This window comes from Urocitellus parryii, chromosome 10 (assembly GCF_045843805.1).
Source record: "Urocitellus parryii isolate mUroPar1 chromosome 10, mUroPar1.hap1, whole genome shotgun sequence".
NCBI classification, from domain to species: Eukaryota; Metazoa; Chordata; class Mammalia; order Rodentia; family Sciuridae; genus Urocitellus; species Urocitellus parryii.
Window position 1 is genome coordinate 91,665,497 of NC_135540.1, and position 15,404 is coordinate 91,680,900.

Genomic DNA, 15,404 nt, shown 5'->3' on the forward strand with positions numbered 1-15,404 from the left:
ATATTTAAATTTATCTTAATTAGCTGACACATGTTGAATGCATATGACACCCATGTACCAGTTCTTAGAATTTATTATGTAACTTTTTCATTATAACTTTTCCCCATTATATAGAAATGTATCAAAATTAGTGTACTTTTCTGAAAATAGTTCTCACACTCTTTTATTAAACAGAAAGAGAAGCTGCCTCCATAGCTAATCCTACCTTGTCACACTTTAGCTCTCTGGGGTTGAGATGGCAAGACATTTCCCTATATGTACCTTTCATTCTGACCCATTAACCATAATCATTTTAACACTAGATACAAATGCAAGTACAATGCCTCAATGGAAAATATTGACCACTTCTCAAAATCTATAATCTTCATACTGAGAAGAAAAACAACAACTGATAGCAAACAGTTATTGAGAAGCTACCAAATATGAACAAATCAAAGGATTCTAAGGATCACTATAATATTGCTTGTGATAATCCATGAAGAAAGCTACTTTTCATAGACCTTGCATTTTACAGTGAACATCTATAAACAGAGAATTTTATAAAAGGGACAAGTGTAAGAGTCAGAGCCAGGATTCAGTCTGCTTTTATTGTTTTAATCATCAAACCATCCATAAATTTTCAATACATCTTCAGATCAATACAATATCTTTATCATGTTTCAATGATAGAAGCTATGGACTTGGTTTCTATCACTAAATTGTGATTTTTCTTTGAGTATTTGTACTCATAATCCATTAATATTTGTTTACTAGATAATTCAAGCATTGCACTCTCAAATGATAGATTTGTTGTTCTCCTTGATTTTTCCTTTGTCATTTAATAAATGAAATCTCTAGTTTGGAGTTTGAGCTCTAAACTTGAGCTCTGCTCTCCCATCATTTCTCTTCATTTGTTTAAATCCTATGGATTCAAGTTCTGGTCTGATGAACTAAGATCTGTGTAATGATCACTGAAGAAAATAATGTATTTCCTTTCCACATTTTGTGACCTCATTTTCCCATATACACAAACCATTTCATCTCTATGTTTTGTAGTTAATGCAATCTATTTCTAATTGATTTTCCTTTAGCTCTAAAGAGAAGGCTATATGGTTATCAGCCATTCACAATGACCAGTCTGTGAAACACCTGGACTGATCAAGTTTGTCATAATCCACAAAAGAGTCAAACACCTGTGGCCAGCTTCTTACAACCTAACCTGGTTCCAGTACTACTCTCTGGATGTGATTGGGTCCTAATGGTTTGTGTGGCAACTGTGAGTTTTCCAGTCATAAAATGTCTGTTATCAAAAGTTTGTGAAGCCTGGCCCAGTTGTGCACACCTGTAATCCCAGTGGTTTGGGAGGCTGAGACAGGGGGATTGAGAGTTTGAAGGCAGCTTCAGTAAAAAGTGAGGTACTAAGCAATCCAGTGAGATCTGTCTCTAAATAAAATACAAAACATAGGGCTGGAGATATAGTTCAGTGGTCAAGCGTCCCTGAATTCAATCTCTGGTACCCACTTTTCCCCAAAAAAGTTTATGAACAGATAGGAAAGAAGAAAAAGAGTAGAATTCTTTGATACATATGGTCAGTATGCATGATAGGCAGACTCTCTCATTTAATTCAACCACTCTGAATCAAAGTGTAGCAAGATTAAGCTCCATGTTCTATAAGGTTTCTGTCTTCCTGAATTTTTTTTATTTCTTGTTAAACATTAATGGGTATATACTTCTATATAATGGTATATATATACTTCTATATAGTTTCAAAACTTCTCAAATAATTTTATTTTAGTACTGTCTTGTATATTGTCATAAATGAAAAAAAATGAGACCACTGAAACCTTAGCTATTGATTTCAGAAGCGCAGAAAATCTAATTATTTTTTATTGTGCATTTTCTGAAACATCCTCTGTTGGTATAAATTGCAATCAAATGAACCATTTGTGTGCTTTTCAAAGCATACCAGAGCCACATCTTTGTTAAAGGTGGATGAACCTAACGTATTCAGATCATTGACATAGGGAAAAGAGACTACAGTATAAATTGAGCTCAATTCATACTAAAACAAAGACTAGTGAGGTTTTCTTAGGAATAAGAAGGAAATCTGGAGAGGGACCAATAAAACGTGGATGCAACAAAGAGGACTATTGAGCTATGCGTAAATGAAAAATTGCAGAGGAAGAGGTAGAAAATTACTGAAAATGGCCTAGCAGGGGGATTTAACAATGTGTACTTTGTTCCTTGAGAGAATTTGATTTTCATGAGCACAGAGGTATCATGGATGATGAGATCACCTCTTGGGAAATAATCCATGAATTACTGCAGATGGAAGCCAGGCTAAGTCTAGTCAAAACTCTTAACACATTTTTAAAGAAAATCCTCTGTGCTACATGAGCATTTACAGTATACATCCTCATGAAATACAAAATATTTCAGTGTGGAATTTTTCTTTGTTTCAAAAATTGTGGATGATCCTAGTAGCTCCATACCCAAAACTATGCAACTTGGTAAACTTTTTGGTTAGCAAGACAAACGATCATTTCCACATGAGGTCTTGAATATTCTTGAATTGCTTTTTTTTTAACTTTCTTAATGATCTTATACAATTTAGTCATAAGAGAAAAAATAAGAGGAGGAACTATTCCCTTTAGTTAGGAATGAAAGTTGGAGATATGCGAGTTTGCTTCAGTCCCAGCAGATTATAATGTTATATTTTCCTCCTTCTATAATAACGTCTCCCATCTTTTGCCATAGCTCTCTAATTAGATTCTTCTAGCTACTTTAATACCTGGACTAGTTAGGATATGAAAACCAGAAATTTGTATTTTTCTTTTTATTTATTTTTCTCCCACAGTGCATAGAAAAATAAACAGAAAATTAAATAGAGAACCAAGATAAATTGAAATTTGAATAAATTAAAAATTCAATAAAAACAAATAGTGTGTGCAGCAATTTTCAAAGCCTGTGCTGGACTCCACAACTTGCTGTTTAATATGTGCAAATATCATTTTTAAATTCTGAGAGGAAAGAAATTAAATGAAGAACAGTTCTTTTGCCTGACAAGAGAAAAGTTTAATTAGTTGGATGGAAGAGAGACATAATTTTCATTTTTGACACATACAAAAAATTTTTACAGCAATATTTTTGTGCAAAATAAGAATAATTGTTATTGAAGCTAATTATTATAATAATCTCCAGAAAAGTAGATAAGTACTAGCTTCTTTTATTAAACTTTGAATGTACCATCATGTCAGGAGCTGCCACATTGGAACGGAGTGCCCCTTAGCCTTGAATAATGAGAATATGGAGATGTGGCAAGCCAGCCATGGGCTGTGTGTGAATGAACTATGAGCACTGAGCGCACAGGGTGGACTGAACCAATGTTGCCCCTCTGTTTGAGCAGGCAACATTAGCCTCTTATAGCTCACTCTGCCTATGATCCCCACACAGCACATGAGATGGGTGTGGCCTTTCTAGATGTCAGTCAACCTGCTGACAGCAAGACATCATGAAACTATACTCAACCCTCTGATACCTGACCCCTTACCTCATATGAATAGCTTTTCCCCAATAAAAGCATTCAGCATGTGCTCCTCACTCTCTTTCTTGCTTGCCTTGCCCCTCTTGTGGGAGCTGCAATTTAGAAGTGGTCACTGAACCCAAAGAAAAGGTACTTTCTGTGTCTATGTCTTTATTTATTCCCCAGTTTCCCTTGGAGTGACCTGACTGTTTTAGTTGTGTGATGCAACACCATCATATCAATAAAAAGCAAAATTCAAATAAATGATAATGTACAAAAAATAATCAATAAAATAAAAAAAATCAACAAAATCAATAAATTCATCAATAAATATTTGAAAAAGTGTTCACAATCTCTAGCAGTTAGAGGAATGCAAATCAAAACTATTCTAAGATTTCATTTAATTCCAGTCAGAATGGCAACTATCCAGAATACAAGCAACAATAAGTGTATAAGTGTTGGGAGCATGTAGGAAAAAGTTTCACTCATTCATTTCTGGTGAGATTGCAAATTAAAGAACCACTCTGGAAAGCACTTGAAATGGAACCACCATTTGACCCAGCTATCCCACTCCTCCATTTACACCCACAGGACTTAAAATCAGCATACTATAGTGATGCAGTCACATCAATGTTTATAGCAGCTCAATTCACATTAGCTATACTGTGGAACCAACCTAAATACCCCCCAGTAGATGAATGTAGAAAGAAACTGTGGCATACATACATAATGAAATATTACTCAGCCTTAAAGAATGAAATTATGACATTGCTGATAAATGGATGGAGCTGGAGAATATCATGCTAAGCAAAGTAAGCCAATATCAAAAAAACAAAAAACAAAACAAAACAAAAAAAAAACAAAACAAAAAACCAAAGGCCAAATGTCTTGTTTGATAAGTGGAATCCAATCCATATGGTGGGGGGGCAAGCAAAGAATGTATGAATTTTGGATTGGGTGGAGTTGAGTGAGGGGAGAAAGGAGAGTGTTGGGGGTAGAAAAGATGGTGGAATGAGAGGTATATTTTTATCCTATGTACATGTATGATTGCATGAATGTTGTGACTATGCATCATGTAAAACCAAAGAAATGAAAAGTTGTATTTCAGTTGTGTAAAAAAAAGGTTAATTAATTAATTTTAAAATAAAAAGGGGAAAAGTAATGCATTATATTAATATATTATTATATTACATTAATGTATTTTAAAAATTGGAAAATTTTGTGTAAATATTATTACGAGGCAAATGAGGCTCTATAAGTTCTACATATATCAAAGTATTTTTTATTTCATAATGAAGAAATTCTGCAAAATCTCTAATGACATTGTCAAAATCAGTCTTTTCAATTCTTAAATTATAAAGCCAGATATATAAGTCCTTTGCTACTCATATGCATTCATCAAAATTTTTTCACTTGTTTTAAGTTCAAAGTTTTTTTCACATAGAGCAATATTTACACATTAGGGAAATATGCAAACATGAAGTCAGACTTAACAGAGTCATATAAATCCCTTTTTATATTAAATGCCCCAAATTTAAATGTTACCCATGTGTTTTTCTCTTCAATATTGAATCTTGTAGATTTCAAACCTCTCCTTTAATATAGGAAAGTTAGAAAGTGAAACTTTTAAAACTGTTGAAAGCCTGAATCATGATGACAGGGGTCATGTTTGTGGCTGAATTTGAGATCAATATAGATTTCAGAAGCTGGGGAAAAAATTAACCAGAAGTTATAGGTCAGAGAAGGTGAGATTTGGAAACATCAAATCAATTATAATGAGTACATGCATGAAGCAAGAGTTAACCTAGAAAAAAATCAAAATAGGAAGAACATATTTAATAAGTTCATAAGTACTTCAATGATGTATAAGATAGATAGTTAGGGCAAAGAAATCCGGGAATGCAATGGGCCCTAATATAAGGTGTTTAAAAAAAAAGAGAAAAAACCCTACGTTTTCAATCAGTTAACTGGCAATTTTTAACGTATGCATGTGATTCCTATTGGGGGCTCTAATAGGTAAGTTTAATGCCAAAACCCAGAAAACTTACTAATTCTCTCCACTGCTGATCTTACTCATTCTTTTTTTCATCCATTCTGTTCCATTTTATTTTGTATGTTCAATTTTGTTTCAAGTATATGACTGTGTGTTTTATTTTAGAGAACAACCCTTCAGAACAGTTGATTGCTTTTACTATAGCCTACAGAGATCTTCAGTTCCAAAATTTGTGCTTATTTTTTAAGCAGAAAGTCACTGCACTCTATAGAATAAATTTTTTTCCCTACAGTTAAGGCCTATGTTTCATTTGGATTCCAAGAACACACTAATCATTAGTGAATATCTTTCTCAGACATATATCTGGATGGGATTGCTGTTGTACACAGCTCCTTTTTTAGCATGTGTTTATATTGGGAGTAGAAATAGTGGGAAAATGTTGAGTCATTTATGAACACTTCAGTCTGCTGCAATAAATGGAACTCCAAGTGTATGTATTTGACAGTAGATGGGGTACATTCCCTTTTTCTCCCAGTGATTTTTTAGTTTTATTTCACCGTAGTCAGATTTATCTCATTTTAAAAATTTAAATTTGCTGAGATTTCATTTATGACCATGCCTGAGATCTCCTTTATGTTTCATTTGCACTTGAAAATAATGTATGTATTCTCACAATATTCTCTTCAACTTTGGAAGACAAATTATGTTGCTTGACTTTAATATGCATCCAAGTACTGTTCTACATTTTTCTTCTAAAGGACATGGCAAAATTACCATCTCACTTCATTTCTCAGTGGCAATGCACATGGAATTAGAAATACTTTCACCTCAGTCAACTTCCTATACCTTTTGAGCTGTCTGGGAAAGTCTTGGTTCCACTAAGTAGTTTTTTTTTTTTTTTTTTTTTTTTTGTTGTTTGTTTTTTTTTTTTCACTGTGGAACTTTGCAAAAATTTACATGGATGATTTCATTCTCATTTTTAAAAATTGACAGTAGATATAAGGTAAGGTCTGACTTACAGGTTATGATAGCATAAAACCTGTACTCTAACAGGACATAGTCAATTTTCATTCTCTCCCAGTGAAAAGTAAATATATATATATTCATTTCTTTCAGAAGGAGACACAGTGCCATGTAGCTACCTTACAAATATTCTGTGATGTTAAATGTGTTTGGAGAGGAGTGTTTAAAAAATGCCAGTTATTCTATATGGCCATTCTTTAGTGAATATTCCTCCTCTTCTTATTCCTTTTTTTTTTTTTCCTCAGGAGACTCTTGCTGCATCTTTTCATAAACCCAATACTAAAACATTAAATAAATTGCATGACTTAAAGTAAGATAATGGCCATTTCATTTTGAACCTGGACATATTCTGTCTTACCATAATCAGTAACAATGCAAAGAAGAAAGAAAGAAAGAAAGAAAGAAAGAAAGAAAGAAAGAAAGAAAGAAAGAAAGAAAGAAGAAACTCTAAAACATTTTATGAAAACTTGGCAAATAAAATCAGAGATTCGCAAGGCCTTCCTGAATACTTCACACCACTTTAAAATCAAAGTGATCCAGGTTTAGTAAAACCTTTTAATCTTTATGGGCAAAAAGACCAGTATCTAAGACAAAAAAAAAAAAAAATTCTCCAGCCTCAGGCATGATTTGTTTTTAAAATAAAACATCAATGTTAGGGAAAGTATAGGAATAGTTGGTGGTTTCAGGCATTCAGTAAATCTTAGTTTTCTGAAGGCTAACAGAATAATGAACCATTAAAAGTAGCTGTCAAAGAGTGTTCTGCTACCAGCTCTGCCATCACAAGATCAATGAGCATGAAAAGTCTACACATGTGAGAGAAAATTCAAAGACTAACCACTATAGTAGGAGAAAGATTTCATTAAAATAGTTCATCTTAAAACAAAAACCAATTATAATCCACAGAAGGAGATCTAATATCTAGAATTTCTATATTCTGTTATCAAAAAAGTTTTGGGGTGGGAATTTAGTCTAATAGTACAGCACTTGCCAAGCATGTGTGAGGCCTTTGTTTTGATCTGCAGCATTGCAAAAAAAGTTTTTAACAGAAATCAAAAAGACATGCCAATAATCAGGAAAGTGTGATCTTTACATCTGAAACAAACAGGCAGTAGAATCTGCTAATAGAGGGATGAGTTGTATTTAACAGGCAAAACCTTCAAGATAGCCTGCTGTGGTCCCATCACTCAGCCATGGCTGTTAATTCAGAGGACTAAAAAACAAACAAACAAACAGACAAACTAAGCAGGAGGAGGGACAAAGGGGGATTGAGAAAAGACAGACACACAAGGAGAAAAAGTTGAGGCCAAATGGAATATCACCCTCTGAAAGAGGATGAATGGCCCAGTATTAGTACAGCACATTTATTATATAGGTTTCTTCAAAAGATTATTTTTTGGTAAAGTTTCAGCAAAGCCGGTCATATGAAGAATGCAGGACTGGTGAGATATTAGGGTCATCTTATTATAATCAGAATTCTCCATCCCTGTGAGTTGGTGCCTGAACTCAAGGTCCCAATTAATACAGTGCCTTTGTATATAGCCTCTTTGCACTAGTGTCAGCATAACAACTGGGCCATCTTGACCTGTACCTTTCTACAGGTAGTTCCAGGTGAAAATACAGCCACAAGCAATCAGAAACCATGGTTCAAGTCACTGCTCTTCACAATAGCCACTATGAATGTGTTCAGAGACCTAAAGAAAACAATGTTGAAGAATAAAATAAATTGTAATAAGAATCTAATATCTAATATTGAAGACACAAATAATGATGTAATCATATTCTTTAAAAAGAATCAAAAGAAAATATTGGAATTGAAAATTACAATATTGAAATTAAAAAGTTCATCATACGGGACCCAAATGTAGATCTAAAACAGCAGCTGATAAGCCAGTCAACATAGCAGGTTGGTAAACAGTGATTATATGACCCAAAGAACAGAGAGATTTAAAAAATGAAGAAAAATGAGTGAGCCCTACAGAATTATGGAACACATTTAAGCACACCAACTTGTGTGAAGTGGGGGTACAAGAAGAAAAGATAATGATCAGAAAAAAAACCTTTAAAAATACCTGAAAACTTTTAATGTATGATGAAAGACATTGATTTATAAAATCCAGAAGTGCAATGAATTCCAAGTAAGATACACACAGAGGTCCAATCACAGACACATCAAAGTAATAGGTAATGACTAAAGAGAGAAAATTTTGAAGTAGCAAGAGAAAAACAATTCATGACATTGGAGGCACTCCACAAATAGTAACTATTGACTTCTTATGATAAACTGTGAGACCCACATGGGGCTAATATGTCATATTCAAAACAATGATAAAATTCTGTTGAAGATAAATCCTATATACCATTATGATGTGGTTAGTTAGTCACTTGGCTACCTCAGTCGTGGTGGGTAGAGACATGGAATCAACACACAGACTCTGGGAGCCGGTGAGAGAACTTGCTGGAGACCCACCTCAAGTCATTGACCAGTAGCTCAGTTTATTTTTGGAATGCATACAATTGTTATAGGGTTCTAGTGGGGTGGGCCATCAATCATATATAAGCAAGATGGTATCCATAAGCCAATCATCTTACATCTAATGTAACCACACTACGAGGATGCTCTAAATATTGCTATCATCAGGAAGGGTCTTTGTCCCTAGGGGAGAGGGTTTCTAAGTTAGGAGTTCCATGCCTGAAGCTCCTGTCTATCAGTTTCCTGGCCTGGCAGCTTGGCAACACTAACCAAAAATGCTAAGGATGTGGCTTAACTAATGGCTCACTAGAGCATCCCATCCTGCAGGCGTTCCTATCAGGTCTGAATGAGTGTAGATTCTTCAAGCATTCTGAGCTGCTCATAGCTGCTAGCTGCTAGCTGTAAACTGAAAGTTATTCCAACACCATTAAACTATTTTTTTCCAAAATAAGAAAGAAAGAAACACATTTTCAAACAAACAAATGTCAGCTTCTTTCCTGGGTGTAAACTGAAGTAGTAGAACAGAGGAATTCTATCTCTTCCTTTGGACATAGCTGCTTTTATCTAAAAATTAAGTGGCAAATGGTATTCATGGAGAAGGAAAGAATATGATGCATGTACATTATTTTGTGTTTGGGTCTACACATTTAGGAAGAAGTAGAATCACTTTTGCTTGTTAAATACTAAATGAATTATAATTTCAGTTGGTAGCATGAAGTCACAACTTTCCTCATTTGAAGGTGTGAAGGAATATTTGAAATCAGAGAAATTTGTACAGGTGATATTATAAAAAGGAAATTTAAAATCAGTGATAAATCTCACAAAGATTTAAGGCTTATTTGCAGGGTTATTTAGAGCTCTGTGACCATCACTCATTAGGCATTCCAGAATATCCTAATCCTACCAATTGAAGATCTTAGAATTTCTCTAGAAATTATACATTTATTTAATGCTATTTTTAATTTCATTTCCAAAATAACAATTATAAACCTCACTGAATGTCTTTACATAGTTATATAGGTGTGGAATTATGAACAGTTCTAGCACCACTTTTTGTATAGAAATGAGAAATAGTTTTCTCTCACATTGCTGTTTCCTCCTCAGAAATTAAAATATTTGGCATATTACCTAAGGAATTTCCTCATGTTTTCCTTGGAAATTTTAACATGCTACCTTATTACAAAATAGACTAATTGTGGCAAAGTATTTATGGATATAGCAAGATCAATAAATTTTGGAGCTACAATGGTTGCTCACATTTATACCTCTTACTTTTAGACCTTTAAACAGAAAACAAAAGGAGTTCATTCTACAGTGTTTTATTTTAATGATTTGTTAAAAAAAATGAATATACTGAAGTCGCATAAAACATTTTTTCTCAAGTTAACTTTGCTTTGTTCATACACTATGTATATAATATACATATAAATTAAAATATGGATGCATATATATGAATGTGTAAGTATCCAAATATGTAAGTATCAAAATGCTTATATTTCAGTTTGCAAATATATAAATATATTGGTTTTATAAAACCACAGTTTATACATCTATGATTATATGATTCCAACATTATTTTCCAAACATTATCTAATATATACACATGAACATTTTCTAATTCCCTGTAGATTTTTTTTCTTGTTTTCCTTAAAGGAAGATTCACAGCATTATTTGAGAAATGAGGAAATCCAAAATGCATTTCATTCAAATCTATAACAATTTGGTATTTTCCTAAACCCCCTCCCCCCACCACCACTTTTTGATTTAGTTTTAAGACTCCAATGAAAACCAGTTAAACCCTTGTCTAAGGTCAACACATTCCTGTGTTTTGTTCTATTTGATTTGAAATTTCAGTAGGGATGAATTTTCACCATTCATCCAGAGTTTTGACTCATAGACAGAGAAATATGCAAAGTAAGATAAAGGGATCTTTCTATTAGAAAGCCATGTGTTTCTACACTATCACAAATGACTGCATTTCATTGTTATTGTAGAATAAAGAGAAATACATGAGATACTTTGAGAATAATTTCAGTTAAATTAAGTTCTTCCTTATTCAATACATAAGTATCAATTATTCAATCAAAGAATATTTATAAAGTGAAGAGTATCCAGCACAGGTCAGTTCTGGATATGCAGAGGAACAAATCAGACATTTTCTTCCCCCATATACCTTACATAATACTTGGAAGATAGCATGTAAATAAGTTATAAAAAGAGTGTCCAAAAGGTTATAATAAAGGAGGAACACAATGCTGATATAGTATGTCTGGTACTTAGCAGTCCAGAAGTAACACTATGCATTGTCATTATTAATACTTTTGTTATTATTAATACTACTAAATGCCTAATTTACACTAGCCACATTAGATATATCTCCTTACTTAATAGGAAATGGTTTTCCTTACCCTGTATTCTCTAACACAGTGCTAGAGAACAGATACTTTACAGATTGGATTAAAAAGAAATGTGTTCACAGTCAAATGTACAAATAGAAATGCTAAAATACTGTAGTAAGTATTAAAGGTTTTCACCAATATTCTAGTTTATATAGAAGATGTTTTTGAGTTATTTAACTAAATATCTGTTCCCCCACGATATTGCAGCCAAACTCAACATTCATTTTCTTTTCATTCATGCATTTTAACTATTTTTTCACTTCAGATTCCAGTATTTTATGTCTCAGAGCAAAAAGTATTATTTATCTTATCAAAATGAATTTGTTTAGTGCCTTCCACCAAGTCTCTAGTCCATGTCTGTAAAGCTTCCTTGAGGAACATGAATCTCACAAACAAAATGAATTCTCAGAAAATGTACATTGCATATAAAATAAATATCTAATAATTCCTACCACCTGTACCTGAAAAATTACACTTAGATTATAATTAAGAAGTAATTCTGTCAATATAAAGCAAGATATTCCTTAAAAAGAACATAGATCCTAATGTATTTTAATTCAATATCACACTTTAAGACATATGTAGAAAACAAGTGTTCTATGTGTATTATTATTTAATCTTCAGAAGATTATCTTTGTCTCCATTCTTGATAAAAAGCAACATAAATAATGAGATATTGTTTAAAGAATAAACCCAATATGATCTGGAATAGAACTAATTTAAACTAATGTCACCTTTCACTAGGTACAAGACCTTAACTAAGACTTGTGGAAGTTTTGTATAATCTAATTCTATTATTATTATTATTTTTTATTTTTTTTTTTTGGTGGTGGGGCAGGGGTACCAGGGATTGAAATCAGGAGCACTAAAACACTGAGCCACATCCCCAGGCCTATTTTTTTTTTTTGAATTTTATTTAGAGACAAGTTCTCACTAAGTTGCTTAGGCTCACCAGTAATGAGGCTGGGTTGAACTTGAGACCCTCCAGGCATGGGCCAATGAGCCCGGCTTCTAGTTCTATTGTTGAAGGATTTTGTTGTTCACTTTAAGAGAAAGTTGCAGTGGCAGTTTGTGTATGGGGGGGGGGTCCAGGTTGAGAGTAGGAAGAAAATGAAGATAAGGAATAAGATCAAGAATAATGCAACATCAATAATTAGTATTATCAGCTATTGTTATTAATTCATAGAAACATTTGAATTGGCATCAATAGTAGTGAACATTTCTTCTAAATTTTGTAAAAAGAAATTATTCCCCCACATATCTTGTTTTCCAGTTAGATTCACAGAAAACTTCAGAATATATTAAAGAAGAGACATCTGTCAAAATTAATCAAGAATCTTAAAAATTAATATAGTCATTGGTTGAATAAGATATTCATAAAATAATATAGTGGAAAAAATGATCAAGGTGTACAGAATACTATATTTAGCAGTTATCTATAAAATGAACACTGGATATAATGTGATTATCTTACCTTGCTGAATTACTTAAAACTTTTATCTGCATAATGCATCATTACAAAATATTTTATTCAAGAAGGTATAGTATGCCTAACTCAGCCTCATTATGAGTTTAGCTGGAAACTGAGGACAATCAAGAAATATAATAGATTATTTGAAAAAGTAGAAAGTCAATCTTATTTCATTTTTTATACTTTTCCACAATTTTCTCAAATTGAGCTTGTACTATTTACATAAGGATATCACAGAATGAGAACAAATCCATGTTTGTAATTAGTTCACCAACTGAGGTTGTATTACTCTAGTTTTTTGTGTAATATCATCAACTGAATGAGTAGCTTTGGACCATAAACCTGTGAGACAAAGATTGAACATAAGTTAATGCTGCTATACTTTACTGGAATCACACAGAGTACCTTGATGCCCCATGCAAGTCACAGAAATAATACAATGGTCTCCCTACAAGAAAATAATTATACTTTTGAAGAATGCTCTGGACAATGTACAGTCTGCATGGTCAATATTTAGAAAAGTTTTAGCTTGTTTATCTCTTCTCTAAAATTTTTTTTAAATATAAGCTCTCTATATTAGAAAATATACATTTTATGTTCAAAAGTTGCTCATTATTATACAGTGAAAAAAGAACAAATCATGCATATAAAATGCAATGAAGAAAAGAAAAGAAAGAATATGGTTTCGGTTTTGAAAACATAAGTAGTTAAACTTTGTCTCCTCCACATTTTTCTTCTTTTTGTGGGGAAAAGGGTTTATACTTTGAATTTTGAATGTGTCCCAATGGTCCCTGGCTCAAGGCAACACTGGGAGGTGGTAGAATTTGTAGATTGTCAGGCCCAGTGGAAGAAAGTTAGGTCATTTGGCATATGCCCTTGAAAGTAATATTGGGATCTAAGCCCCTTCTCTTACTCTCTCTCTATGTCTCTTTTTTAATTCCTAGCCACTTTCTCTGATATACTCTCCTACTGTGATGTACCCCCTCAAAATCAGCCCAAAGCAGTGGTGCCAACAGACTGTGAAATGTCCCAAAGTGTGAGACAAAATAATATTTATTTATCAGTTCATTATCTTAGGAATATTTTTAGTGTAACAATGCAAATTTGACTAACTCACAACAGAGTTTAAATTGAATGATATGGGACTGCTGTTATTTTAGATAATAATTTTGCAGTTGGTGTGTATTGATGATCTGAAATAAGAATAATTTTCAAAGAATCCCAAGCAAACATGCCTTTATCAGGAGTTTTCTAAAAGGTGAGGTGATTTGATCAAAAGTTTGTACAGATCTACACTGGAGAAATGCTGGCTGAACCTCTTTGATTGTGGTATAAGCGCTCCCTGTGGGACACAGAAAAGTGAAAAGAAAGACTTCTCAAATCCAGTTACTTAATAGCACATTTTACCAAAGTATTAACTGGATATCAGGGCAAAAGTTGTCCTATAGAAACAATAACCTAAGAAATATGATAATTTAAACATGTAGCTATACATGTATACTCCTAGATTCTAAACAGGACTCTTGGAAATGTTTCATTGAAATTCTAAACCACACCACCATAATCGTAAAAATCTTAACCTTATTGAAGGAGTGATTTAAGGGGTGGTGATTGGAAAAGTTCACCAAACTTTAAGATAAGCTATACAGGAATACAGATCTGAGAGAAAGTGAAATAAAATAATTTCATCTGTAACTTACTTTTAGTATTCTTAAATTGAAAAACATAATAACTAAACTAAAATGTTTCTTCAGATAACTTGAGTGCAACACATTTCTTAGTAAAACAATAATTATAAATATCTACAGGTGAGTTAAATTCCTAAGTATTTTATTTTTTTTTAATTATTTTAGTTGTATATGGACATGTTGACTTTATTTTATTTATTTATTTTTATGTGTTGCTGAAGATTGAACCCAGTGCCTCACACATGTCAGGGAAGTGTTGTACAAATGAGCCACAATCCAGCCCTAGTTCCTATGTATTGTGTGCTTCTAAGAATATATTAAAAATCCAGTAACATTAGATTAGATTAGAATGTTTTACACTACTGTTAAAAAGCATTAACAATAACTGTAAAAAATAGTAAGGTAGACATCATTCAAGTATCTGCATCACTGAAATCATATTTTCAGTAGGGGAGTCTTCTGGTTTGAACATAGCTTGTCACCACCCACATTTTTGTTGAGGTTTGTTTGTAAAATATTGTGTGGTTACTTTGTCAACTTTTTAATCACTGTGACCAAAATACTTAAGAGCAACTTAGAGGAGAAAAAAATTTATTTGGGGCTTAAGGTTCAGAGGTCTCAGTCCATTGTTGGCTAACTCCATTGCTCTGGCCTAAGGTGAAATAGAACATCCTGAGGGAAGTCCCAGCAAAGAAAAGCCACTCAGCTCATGTCAGCATCTGGAAGGAGAGAGGGAGAGAGAGAAACAAAGAGAGAGGGGAACCACAGGACAGATGAACCCTTCTAGGGCATACAAACTTTTATAACCTTGATGTACTCTACGTTGTGTTGTCCTTCTATCATCCACATGATAAGCCT